Source organism: Enoplosus armatus, chromosome 22, assembly GCF_043641665.1.
Source record: "Enoplosus armatus isolate fEnoArm2 chromosome 22, fEnoArm2.hap1, whole genome shotgun sequence".
NCBI classification, from domain to species: domain Eukaryota; kingdom Metazoa; phylum Chordata; class Actinopteri; order Centrarchiformes; family Enoplosidae; genus Enoplosus; species Enoplosus armatus.
Window position 1 is genome coordinate 13,510,851 of NC_092201.1, and position 12,479 is coordinate 13,523,329.

General features: G+C 42.5%; 1 protein-coding gene across 1 annotated transcript in view; it reads right to left on the minus strand.

Annotated features, from left to right (window-relative positions):
* Positions 1-12,172, minus strand: part of LOC139304976 (chemokine-like protein TAFA-2) — a 52,993-nt gene extending 40,821 nt beyond the window's left edge. Inside the window, exon 1 of the mRNA XM_070928904.1 lies at positions 11,838-12,172. The gene's annotated coding sequence lies outside the window, so the exon portion shown is untranslated. The remainder of the gene's footprint in view (positions 1-11,837) is intronic.
* Between the last annotated feature and the right edge of the window lie 307 nt (positions 12,173-12,479).

The window sequence follows — 12,479 nt, forward strand, 5'->3', positions numbered from 1 at the left end:
ATGACAGTGAAGAATTAGTGTATACATTATAGTAGAACAAAGGGAGAACCTTCAGCTTAATAAAGACTGTGGCACCCACCAAAAATGGCATGTTCAATACAGGGGAAGGAAGACGTGCTGGAAAATGTTGCACAGATTCGCCCCTCCTTATTATTGCCATTCTAGGGTGTTAAAAATAAAAATAAATTAAAAAATCTGAAATTAGATCCTCTGACTGCTTCAAGAGAGCATGTTTTGATATGAGTTTCATTTACATGCCAGAAATAATTCTGTCAGAACAGATGTTGTATTTTTCAAATTGCGCGTATGTCACCGACGCAAATCTCTTTAAATTCACCCCAGGATCAAGCAAAATCAAAAATCAATAGACATAGTTTGCCAAACTGCTCTTAATAGCTGTGATGAATCGTCGTTAGCTTTGGATAGAAGTGTGCTCTTAATAACAGGGCTCTGATACGTTCGTGTGCACACTCACACACATTCCTCAGTCTCATTACAAATACAGAGCAGTTGTATCCTCAGTGTGTATCAGATCTTACACCTTTGAATAAAGGCTGGTGAAGAAAACAACACCTCAGGAAGCAACTGTAAATAGCTGGAGTGTGTTGATAGCCTGAGTGCTTTCATGAAGTGGATGTTAAGAGAACATTTACATTTTATTAAACTTTTAGTCTTCTCTTCTGTCCTCATATCCTTTTCATGATCTAAACCCAATCTGCCCGTAAATGAAATATTACCACAATTTTAGTGTAATACAGCTCCTTTCGACAGTTATCTTGAATCAAGTTAAAGAGGCACTCCTTTAGATTCAATACTTTATTGTCATATCAACATTATTGACTGGAATTGTCTTACTGAGCTCACTTAAACAAGAACAGAAATGACAGAAATAGTAAAACCACTCACTCATAAGCACATAATACATCTTTAGTATTCCACTTCCATAAAGGTGGGGGACTCAACACAGGGCAGATTCAAATGAATGATCAAAATCAATGCAGCAGATGCCAAGATACCAATTCAATTTCTAGTATAGGTCAAGCTCCAAAAAAGGCAGAATCCTACAGATCCCATAATGCAACTCAGTAATCATCAGGGTTATTTATTCACACTTTAGAAAGCTCTCTCTAGAGACACCGTAAATGTACGCGTGACTTTGTGTTATATCCATACATGCGGACATATGTAGTCATGCAGTTTAGAATGAGTGGGAAAGCTCCAATTGTGCTAACTTAAATGACATGATTTGGAAGGGTTTTGTAATTTGAGCTATTTTATGTTATTGTGAAATTCAATGAAAAATCTTCCCTGTCCATATAATTTGCAACATTTTGACTGGTCAACCATATTCCATATTACCCCTTTCATTTGACAGTTTAAATGTGTTTTATTTAGCTAGCTAACGTTAGTTTTACCAGTGAGCTAAGCAGCAGTTACATCTAGCGGTTACTGGGTGTAAATAATTACTCATCTGTACAAAAGAAGTAGCTTGTGTGGGGCAAACCAACATGTAAATCTCCACTTAGTAGGCTAATGTGGAGAATCTGTAGCGGCTCACCTGCTCAGGATGGGACAGTCTCTTCTATTACAATTTCGACTGATAAGAGGTGTATTTTCACATACAGTACTACCTTAATGTGATGCCTCTCAACAGTCAGGTGTGCTGTCTGGGGAAGATAGACTGCTCATTGCTAGTGTTTCCTCACTCTGGGTTTTGTAATTAGCTGTCAGCACCTTGAGCTTGACGATGTAATTGGTTCCTCTGCTGCTTTAAACTCATTAAATTTGACAATTTGAGAAAAGGTTGACGGAAAAGGAAACATTAAGTGCACCGCCGCGTTCGAGCTATCAGGAGCAAACCAATCCTCCACCAAAGTGTGCAGGCAGCTAAGAGGAAGACAGCTGTGAAGCTTACTGGGTCATCCTTCTCTAACGGTCAGATCCAGCACTGACTGACTTGTGTGGCACTGCTTTTCATCTATCACAGACAAATGTGACACCCTCCATCAGTGCAGTACATCACTTATTTTTGGACTTGGATTACACCACAGCCTGTCTAGAGATGACATCTGCTGTACCAAACAAACAATCCTGAAAGTGGACTGGAATGACGTCGGACAATCCTGTTATAAAAAAGGTTAAGAAGCCAGGCTTCTGCTGTTGGACACTGAGATATAAGAAATGTTATTTGTAAAAAGCCGTTATGAAAGCCTGTAATTCAACATGAACATAGGTCACCTCTATCTCACACTATTGGTATTGTTAGTGCAACTGGGTGTCCAAATGAAACCACATTTCCCAGACGCTGTGTCACATCCTGCCCTTGTTCAGTTCAAAGATTAGCAAAGATACAGCTAAGGGGAACTAAAAATGACACCTTTTACATTACACGTAGTCATTTAACCCATTGTTAATATAAAAATATTGATTGGTGCAGCTTTAAACCTCGCTTTGATCCGTGGTTTGAACATTATCGCTCATTATCATAAGCGATTACCTTGCACAAGACCTTGACCTGGTGCTGGTTCTGACGGTCTACAGTTCAGTCTGTGTCTGGTTCAAGCTGGTTTGTTCAGTTCAACAACAAACAAAAAAATAATAATCCTCTTTTTCATTCTGTGATACTATCCACAGGCCAAAACACAATGCAAATTGAATAACTTGAACAAGAATCTGTTGTATAATATATATATATATATATATATATATAACAGATTGGCAACCATCTCAAGTGGCACCTGGAACATCTGGCACGTACATCAACAAATCAACAGATCCCGGAGCCTTGAGACTGGAGCTCAGTGGGCTCTGCAGTCTGGAGGCTTGCTGTTACTCATGTCTGGCATGTTACTGTACTCGCGAGCCAATGGGACTGCATTTCTCCTTTTTTCTCTCTCCCACAAGTGTATAGTAGCCTGACGTTGAGCCAGAGTGGATAGGGAGCTACAGATGCAAGGACGTGATGTAGAGTTTATTCATCACCGCCTCCACTGCTCCTTATTCTCTGTCAGATATTCTGTTTGTTTATTTTTTCTGTCAGACTACAAGAATGGCAGCTGATGTAAGAGCACAGGATCACACTTACATACACAAGACATTGTGCGTGACATTTGATTAAACACAATAGGCCGAGAGTAGAGCAGATTTGGCATAGTGCAGGCGAGTTTTAATTTTACATTAATTTTTCAAGCAGAAATGCAAAACTAACAGGTTTAGATCATGAACTAGAAGCTTGAAAGCAAAAGACAAACGCGTGTGTGTGTGTGTGTGTGTGTGTGTGTGTGTGTATATATCTATATAGATATATATATATAGATATATATACAGTGATTTATTTTCATTATTCATTCATGATCATGGCATTCGTTGTTGAAAAGTCACCAAGCTAGTGAACTAGATTAGCTTGATAGCTGTGGGCTAATTTGTCTGGCCTGAACTTGAAAGGTCTACTGTATTAAGCAGCGGAGCTCAAGGCTTTATAATATTAGCTTTCTGCTCACTGATGTCATGCCTTTTCTTGAGGTTTAGTCTAGGGTTGGGTGGATCAATACCTAAATTATCAATACTTTTTTGGAGTATTGCTATTGCCATCATTTGGATTTATACAAAAATTGATCTGTCTCCCTTTTCTGTTGTACACATTTTTATTTTATTAAAGAGGAGGGAGACTTTAGAGATTTAGAGGTTCTGGTAGGTGGATTTTGTTACCTTTGGGCAGAGCCAGGTTAACTGTTCCCCCCTTGTTTCCAGTCTTTATGCTTATCTAAGCTAACTGGCCGCTGGTTGTAGCTTCATATTTCCCAAAATGTCAAACGATATCGTCTTCCTGCGGTTATGAAAATGTATTTCAGAGTAGCATTATCAATGATGCATTCACTTCATATGAAACATTGCTCTTCTCTGCATGATAGCAATTAAGCTTTTTGATAATAATAAAAAGTAATTTAGAAGGTATCGTATTCGTGGTTTTAGCTCTGGCACAATTCTTTTGTAACACCTAGACACCCCTAGTTCAGTCTAAAGTTACTTTAACCTGCATTAACTGACTTTTTTTTACCATTTGGGGGCAGTGTAACAAGTTGTTACCCTTTTAGTATCGACATATTATCACCTCTTTAAGTTGATATGGCTGCCTATTTAAACATTAAGCAGGCACAGCATCCATTTTGCAGTTGTGTTTCTGTCCACCTTGCAAATTCATGTCCAATCTTCACCGTCTCTTTAGCTCTGTTTTTGTCCTCTACCAACTCTTTAGCTGCTAAATGCACCACCATGTTTATCAGCCAGTTGCTAACTCTGTCTATGATGAGAGTGGTGAGACTGACCTAAAACAATAAAGTTGTGAGTGTAAAACCAAAACAATAAGCTGAAAGATGCTAAAACGCTATTGCTGGGGGGAATGTCATTGTCATTTTTTCCATTAACATAAAAACATAGATTTGTGCAGCTTTAACCAGACAATCTAGGCTCCACCCTCTGAGGTTTAACTCAGCCAATGAAATCATTTCCTCTTCTGACAAATGTTTGCAAACCAAAAAACGCACGTTTTTTTTCTCCCCCTGCTGCCTCTTCGTTCTCTCCAGCTCTCTCTCCCTTCCTCTCTGCTTCCATCTCTCTCCCCTCATTTCTCCAGCTGTCGCCTGGTAGAATGTAAATGAGCCTCTCAGCACACCACTATGATGGTGTCAGCCCTCTCCTTAGTCTCTGGTCTCATTAGAAGCCTAGCGTGGCTGACATTTACCCAGCCGCTGTGTTGACTAGCTCTTCATGCGGGCCACACGGGTCAAAACAATACACGGTGAAACTTCAACTATCCAAATCTCTTCGGAAAGGAAGGTCACTGGAGGCTGTGAAATGAATGGATGTCGGCTAAGAAACAGTAAAATACCAAAATAAAGCTTTGAAATGTAAAAAAAAAAGAAGCAATCCATGCACATTCTTTTCTAAATGACCTATACGGTCTAATTGAATTGAAGTTGAAAATGTGAAGCGTTGCCATTAATGATGTTTTGTGTCCTTGCTGTATTGTGTGTACTCAGCGTCGGTAAGTTGTCAGACAAATCCCTGGTTGGATGAATTAAGGTTCTGAATTAACAGCAAATGCTCCACATTTTTATTTCTTTATTATCTGCACAAATACACGAACAAAGCTGAAATTATCAAGGTCATTTTGCACAATAACCTTTTGATTTTACACATTTGCTTCTCCCAGTCTGCCCATTGATAATGTCGGTACACTGCGCACCATCTTCTTAAGGAGATAAGTCAAATTTGCTGTGTTTTTCGGTGCAACGACTGCCGTCTCCTGAGCCCTACAGTTAGCTGGAGAAACGGCTCTGTGAGTTTGAAATTAATAGGATGGCCACAGCTATTTCCTGACTCTTCCTCCTCTTGGGATCCTGCAGCTCTGTTTTTCTGCGGTCCTCTCATCCTGTTACTAATGCCTGACTCTGTGTAACCCTTATCTCCATGCTCACAACATGGCCTGATAGGGCTCTGTGTGTAAGCAATTAAAACGGCTTATTTGCCAGATAAGTAGGGGAGAGCGGTCAGATTGAAAGCCACAGGCTGCCAGTATCAGGTCTTTAGGTTACAGCCCCCGGGTTAAATAGCCCGGGGGTGCAGAGTGAGCCAAACGAGGCGTACAGCCTCAGTGCGAGTGTGTGGAGGGGCTGAGACTCTGCCAGAGGGAAACACACAAGGCACCTCTGTATGTTTTCCACATAACCAACATACAGCAAAATGAATATTTAACCGTCATCATAAATAAAGATGGGAGAGATTCATTGAGAGGATACTTTTCTGTGTTCAAAAAGCTGTTCATATATGTGGATTGCTCAAATAGAATAGAATATATTCCTATTGTATATCCATGTCTAATGAACAAAACAAATTCCCTGTGAAGCAGTTTATATCGGTACTTCAAAGCCTGTTTCTCCCCTCTGATTTCTAACAGGCAGACAGGTGCCATACGATCTCAACACACTATCATGGGCTAGAATACATGCAGTCCCCCTTCCCTCCCTCTTTGCTACTTTGTCCAAATTCTCACACCAAATGCGTAAGAGCCAACAGTTACTACAGACTACATGTACACAATCAGAATAATAATTTTCTAACATGGCCTGTTTTCTGCTTTTTTTTTTTTTTTTTTTTACTAAAATCCCAGGAGGAGCCAAGAGTAGAGTAACATAACACTGTGAGTTCAGAGGTGCACAAAAGTTTTCCACCACTCTTCCCTACAGTAAAATGATCTCTGCCATAACCTCAGACTCATTCAGCGCCACAAAGATGAATGAAAAATGTAGCATCCATAGCATTTAAGTTCCCACAATGCAATGACTCGCTTTGCCTTTGGTGCATGTGCACGCTACACCTCATTGATGCTGCTAAATAATTATGATTTATACGTGTCCAAAATCTCAATTTACTACTCACTATGGAGTCAATTGTTGAATATTTACTATGCAAGGAATATATAATGAGTGAGGTAGTCCTTTAGGACACAGCCAGTGTCTTCTTGTTGATGGATTATTGTCAAACAAAATCCTATGATGAGACCAAAACCAGCAAAGAATTTGTCTCACTCTGGAACAAGTAGCCTAGTGTCTGTGTCACCAACGACTGATTTAGCTCATTCCTTTCTGAATAGACCCCCGCGGTGATTAAACGCAACAAGCCACTATCAATATCATGTATTGAGCACATTAGCTAACGTACGGCTATCAAACAAGCTAGCATGACCATCTTAATGTTGGCATCACTGTCGTCGCTACATGAGCCTGCAGGCAAGCTAGCTTTTCTGTGTCACAGTAACCACAATAGACAATTTCCTAGTCTTTTCTACTTCATTCTGTTGGCTTACCTCCGGTCTAATTTGATTTTAATGTGGCAGACAGATCATCACCCTTATGACTAAGAAATACAGTAGCTGACAATATCCTCAATAAGCTGCGCGATAAGAATGAAGGCCAGAGCAAAATAAGAGAGGCATTCAGGGAAAGACAAAATGAAGGTTAACTGGGTCACAGTAAACTGCATTTTTGAGAGAAATCCAACACATCAGATGTTTTTCCGATAATGTTTCAAATCTACAAGCCTCACATAGCTCACCTTTTCTTGAGCTTGGTCAGTTGTCTAGCGGACCACCATAACTATTTCAGACGTGGTTGTGGGCAGACACAAAAACATACATAGATCGTAAAAAAAGGAGAAGAAAAAAAGCAGCAGTAACGGAGTCGGCTTTCTGAAGGCGACATGACGGAGTCACGGAGAAGGAGAAGACTTCGACCTTGGCCGTGACCTGAACAAACTGTAATGAGTTCTGAACTTCTGCCTCAGCTCAGTATTGTTGTGGTTTCTAGAGTGCTGAGAGCTGGTAAACAGGATATTGAGTCCCAGATGGGTTTGGCTCACATCATGAAAGTACTGTAGGCCCACAGCTCTGCACAAAGCATCAGCCATCGAAATGAAACGCAAGGGGAAGGGGATGGGTGGGAGAGGAGAGATGGGAAGGGGGTGGTGGGTGGGAAAGATGTTTCTGCAGTCCAAAATGTTGCGTTGGTGTTTGTTTGGAGGCTTTTCGGAGGCTGGAGTTATCCTGCGTGACGGGCACATGTTTATAAGCCACTGGGCCACACACAGCGCAATGCTAAGACGCTGCTGACGAAATAAAACGGCCACACGGGGGGTAAAAACCTGGACACAGACCGTTTCCTCTCAACGTCTTTTTCAGTTTCTGTCGCTCCTCTTTCGCCTCTTCCTTTCCTTGTCCCTCTGCATGAAACAGGATCACAGTTAACTGGAGTAGGACTGTTGGGTGAGGGGGAGTACAGCGCGAGCACCAACTACAAAGACCAGGGCTGTCCCAGCAGAGGAGGTTTCTGGGACGGCAGTAAACGACAAGAAATACAGACCATCAAATCACGTGCAATGGGCATTTAAGGGATTAAAGGAATATTTATACAACTATAAACACTTTAATAAATGCGAACAACTGCTTCCAACTACATTATGTTTTAAACCATTTATCAAATGTTAATATACTGCAAAGATATACACTAAGGTGTTACAAAACAACCCCCAGGTCACAGTGTGGGTATTCAGAGTTTACAGCAGTGTGGTTGGGGGGTGTTAAAGCAAGAGAAAGTACAAATCACTGATGGTAATTAGGGTCACATTTATCACACATCTGGCTGAAGTCCACAGCAGCCAATATGGAAAATAGTGAAATGACCAGTCAAAATAAAGCCCTGCCAAAAACTGTCAGCAGGCAAGTAAGACAAAAAAAAATCTAAGGAGAAGAAGAAGAGGGAGAGTCAGGAGAAGAAGACAGAGGTCAATGTGAAATATGTAGAGGAACCCTTTGCTATTGTTTTATCATTTCCACACAGCTCCTGTTTATTCAGCGGCTGGTGAATTTGTTTTGCTTGGAATGAAACGATGGAGAGCAGAGCGAGCCGCAGATCAAATAGAATGTGAAAGAGAGTGAGGGGGGGGGGGAGGGAGCCCTCGCTTCCGACTTGCATCAAACACCCGCACAGTGGGCGCCAATCAGCCGATATTTTACACATATCTCAATAGTTTCAGGAGGAGAGAGCGCAAAGTCGCCTATCGAGGCGGTACGGCCGAGCACCCGACCTCTTCTCAACGAACCCCCGGGCAGTTTACTGGTCTCATCTGACACGGTCACAAGCTTTTCATACATTACTGCAAAAAAAATGTCTCATCTTCAACACTATTTTTGTTCGAACAAAGAGGAGAACCTGCCAGTGATTCCCAGACAAGCGATGATGTGCTGTTGAAGGCAGATTGCTGCACCAGTGTTAAGATAATGAGTTGCGCTAATCTGGACAGAAAACAAGTGACCCCACTGGCATTCTTCACTTATATAAAGACCTTTTTTTGTTTTGGGAAACTTCCTTGTCAAGAGTTACATGAGAGGGTCGATACCGCTCTGATATTTGGGAAAAGACGTGAGCTTGGCTGAGCGTAAAGACTGGAAGCAGCGGGAAACAGCTAGCCTGGTTTTGTCCAGAGGTAACAAAATCCACCTGGCAGCACCTCTCAAGCTCACTGATGGACCTTTATCACAGCTGACATATTGACTTGTCATAGTAGGAAAAGCACAGGTGTTATTGATAACACAATACCACAATACTCTGAAACTGAAGCAGCGAAATGGAATTCAGCCATCATTCATTTTTATTATTTACACCTGTGCCCAGTCCCTCTGTATCAGATTGATGGGATAGAGCGTATGGAAACGTTGCTGTTCCTTTGACTGTTGGGATTGTTAGGGTTTTTGTGTAGCTGACAATGTAGGTACAAAATCTGCTATGTCTATGAGAATATTTAAAAAAAAGAAGTTTCATAAATAAGACCTGGGCTAATTCAAAGACCCCCCGCTGCTGGTGTATTGCGTGTCACAGCTGTTCAGAGGCAGCGCTAAGCCGGCCTGGTTGGCGAGGAGCAGCGGACCATGAAGCCTCCGTGTCATCGCTCTGGATCAATGGGGAGGCAGCGCGAGGACGAGGTCACGTGAAAAAAAAAAGGTGACATTGGCTGATCCGCCGGAGCTGGCCAGACAGTCTGCACCGGGTCGCCCAGCTGGAGAGGAAACCGGTCTGACCTGAGCCAGGCGGCCCAGAGCTTAAAAACCCGATCATTCACGGTGGAGGAGCTGCTGCTAACGCTTCCAGCTAATTGGGGACTGCCAGGGGAAGGAGCTTGAATTGGCTGCTACAAACTAGCTAGAAGTTGCCAGATGACGTCATTGTGTGATTTGCTGCATCCCTCTGTTCTGTGCTGAGAGAAAGCAGAGGTGAAAGAAGAATCCGCATCCTTTATTCAAGCGAAAGTACCAACTTATTCATGTAGAATAGTAAAAGTGCCGAAGTATTAGCAGCAAAATGTACTTAAAGTATCAAAAGTAAAAGTACAAATTCTGCCTTTTATTCTGATATCACATTTTACATTGAGTAGTTATATTCTATATAGTGGTTCCCAACCTAGGGGTCGGGCCCCAAGAGGATTAAATGGGGGGTAACAAAGAAATAGGAAACAAAGTTCTGCTATACAATTGAAACCATCTGAGAAGTTTAGAGAGGAAATGTCTCTTTAGTGGAACTGCTGAAACATGACCCAACCAGGCACTGCTTTTTATAAGAGGTCACAAGCCCAAAAACAAGCCACTGCCGTGTATTTTAAAAGCTCATCATTCGTTTGTCTTTCATGTCAAATCTGAATCTGAAAATTAGCCAGCACCTATAGCTGTCAAATAGATGTAGTGCAATAAAAAGTACAATATTTCCATTACATGGAAATAGTCAAGTAAAGGACAAGTACTTAAGTAAATGTACTTAGTTACTTTAGACATTTCCAAATGATGCTACACATGCTGCACATTTGCAGTTTACTGTCTCTTCCCGTTGTCCTCCGTCCTCTGTATCATCCCCGAATTGCACACCAGCCTCGTAAAGCGTCAGCATGTCCAATTCCTTTTTTGTTCCTGTTGCATGGAGTAAATTAAAAGCATCGGTTCTGAGGCAGCAGGTGGAGGAGGAAGCTCGCCTGTGCCTCCTGCCACTGTGTCACTGCGTTTCATCATCACAGGACTCGGCACGATTTGCTTGAGGTGAGCTGGCATTAGTCTCGGTGCAGGAGGTCAAATCGATGCGTCGCTATTAAAATTAGTTGAATTCCTGACAGCAGTTTGGTCGTTAGACTTAGCCTACAGGGTGTGTGCTGGTCACGCCACGCCTACCAACAACACCGAACCATAAGATGTAGCTCTACATACAGTATTGGTTCTGGACACTTATAGAGGACAACAGCCAAAACCGAGATCTTACAGTATGTAGATTCAAACAAAATACTTTTATAAGACCACACAGCTGCAGTAAAGATTGCTCCAGACTTGTGGACTTTGTAAAACAGTCTGATGTCTGTCAACCCAACCTGGCTGTATATGTACTGTCTGTCCTGGGAGAGGGATCCCTCCTCTGCTGCTCTTCCTGACGTTTCTTCCATTTTTTCCCTATTATCATTCAAATCGAGGGTCTAAAGACAGAGGGTGTTGTATGCTGTACAGATTGTAAAGCCCCCTGAGGCAAATTGTGATTTGTGACATTAGGATATATATATAAATAAAACTGACTTGGCTCTGTGGAAGTCAGCACTGCTTTAGTGTCATAAAGTGAAATGAATTGATGGTAAAGCTCCAAGAAAACTGGGATGAACAACTGGATCACTGCAAAGCCAAAAACAACTCAAATTCTTTAGTTTTTACACAGGAGTTTGGTTTTATGAGGTTAACTTTCAAAGAGCGCCTCGTGAAAGATTCTGCAATTTTACAGACCCTGCAATAATAATAATAATAATAATAAAAAAGTCAAATAAAATGAAAAGACTTCTCTAAACACCAGTTTTCTTGAAATAAATATACCTGAAACAAGTATGCGGCATCACTGCACCGTAAAGCATGTACAGAAATGACTGCAAGAAAGCAGACTGTGGGATGTCTGTCAGAGGGAGGAAGGGAAATGTCTTCACCTGCTTCATATAATATAATATTCTAGGAACCAGTCACAGATAAATGAACACGTTTCATTCATGCCTTCCCCAAAAGAAAGGGGAGTGACAGTCGAACCAGGCCTCATGCTCATTTTGCTGTAAGTGTCTCAGCCCTGACTGGATGTTGATGCGGCTGATGATCTACAAACACTCGCAGAGGCTGAGTGGGTCCCTGTGCCTGACTGTGCGCTCTCACCGGCGGGGAAACTCCTAACAGAAAGAGGGCAGAACATGACCGTCGGGGTCGCTTGAATGGCTCTTACCTGTAATTGTCCCACTCCCTTCCCGCACCTTAACGCCCTGTCAGACCATCGGCGGGGCTGCTGCTACAATCCAGTGGCGTGTCTGTGATGTGGACACATTTGCGTCCTGGGCTGGCGGAAGAAACGGGAGTCGTGGCTTTCTTTTTTTATTTCCCCCCCAAGGGATGAAATCAAACAGCCTTATTAGAATCAGACACGATTATTCTTCTCCTGACGTGGAGGCGTGGGCTCCTCCGCCGAGACTCTCCTGCGGCCAGACCTCCCGAGTCTTTTTTATTCCGATGGAGTCCAGAAACAGCCAGCCGCCTGTTCAAACTCAGGAGGGCGATACGCTTTAATTGCGTCCTGTTGGCGCGCCTCTGCTCGGTGACAGCCACCCAAAGGATCGGGCCGCACACTTTAAATAAATATATGAATTTCTCAAAGTGGGATCGATCCGGATCAATCACTCCAGCCTCCAGTCTTCGCTCCGCCGCGTCTCTTCACAGTCTGACAGCTCAGCTCTGCGCGCACTAACTTTTATGGAGACTCCGGAGCGCAGAGCGCACCGCCGCTGCCTCTGCTGGTAACGCGTTACAGCGCTCTGATTACTGGTGGCGCATTTGTGTCATATTTAGATGGGATCTGCTCATGCGAGTGCCA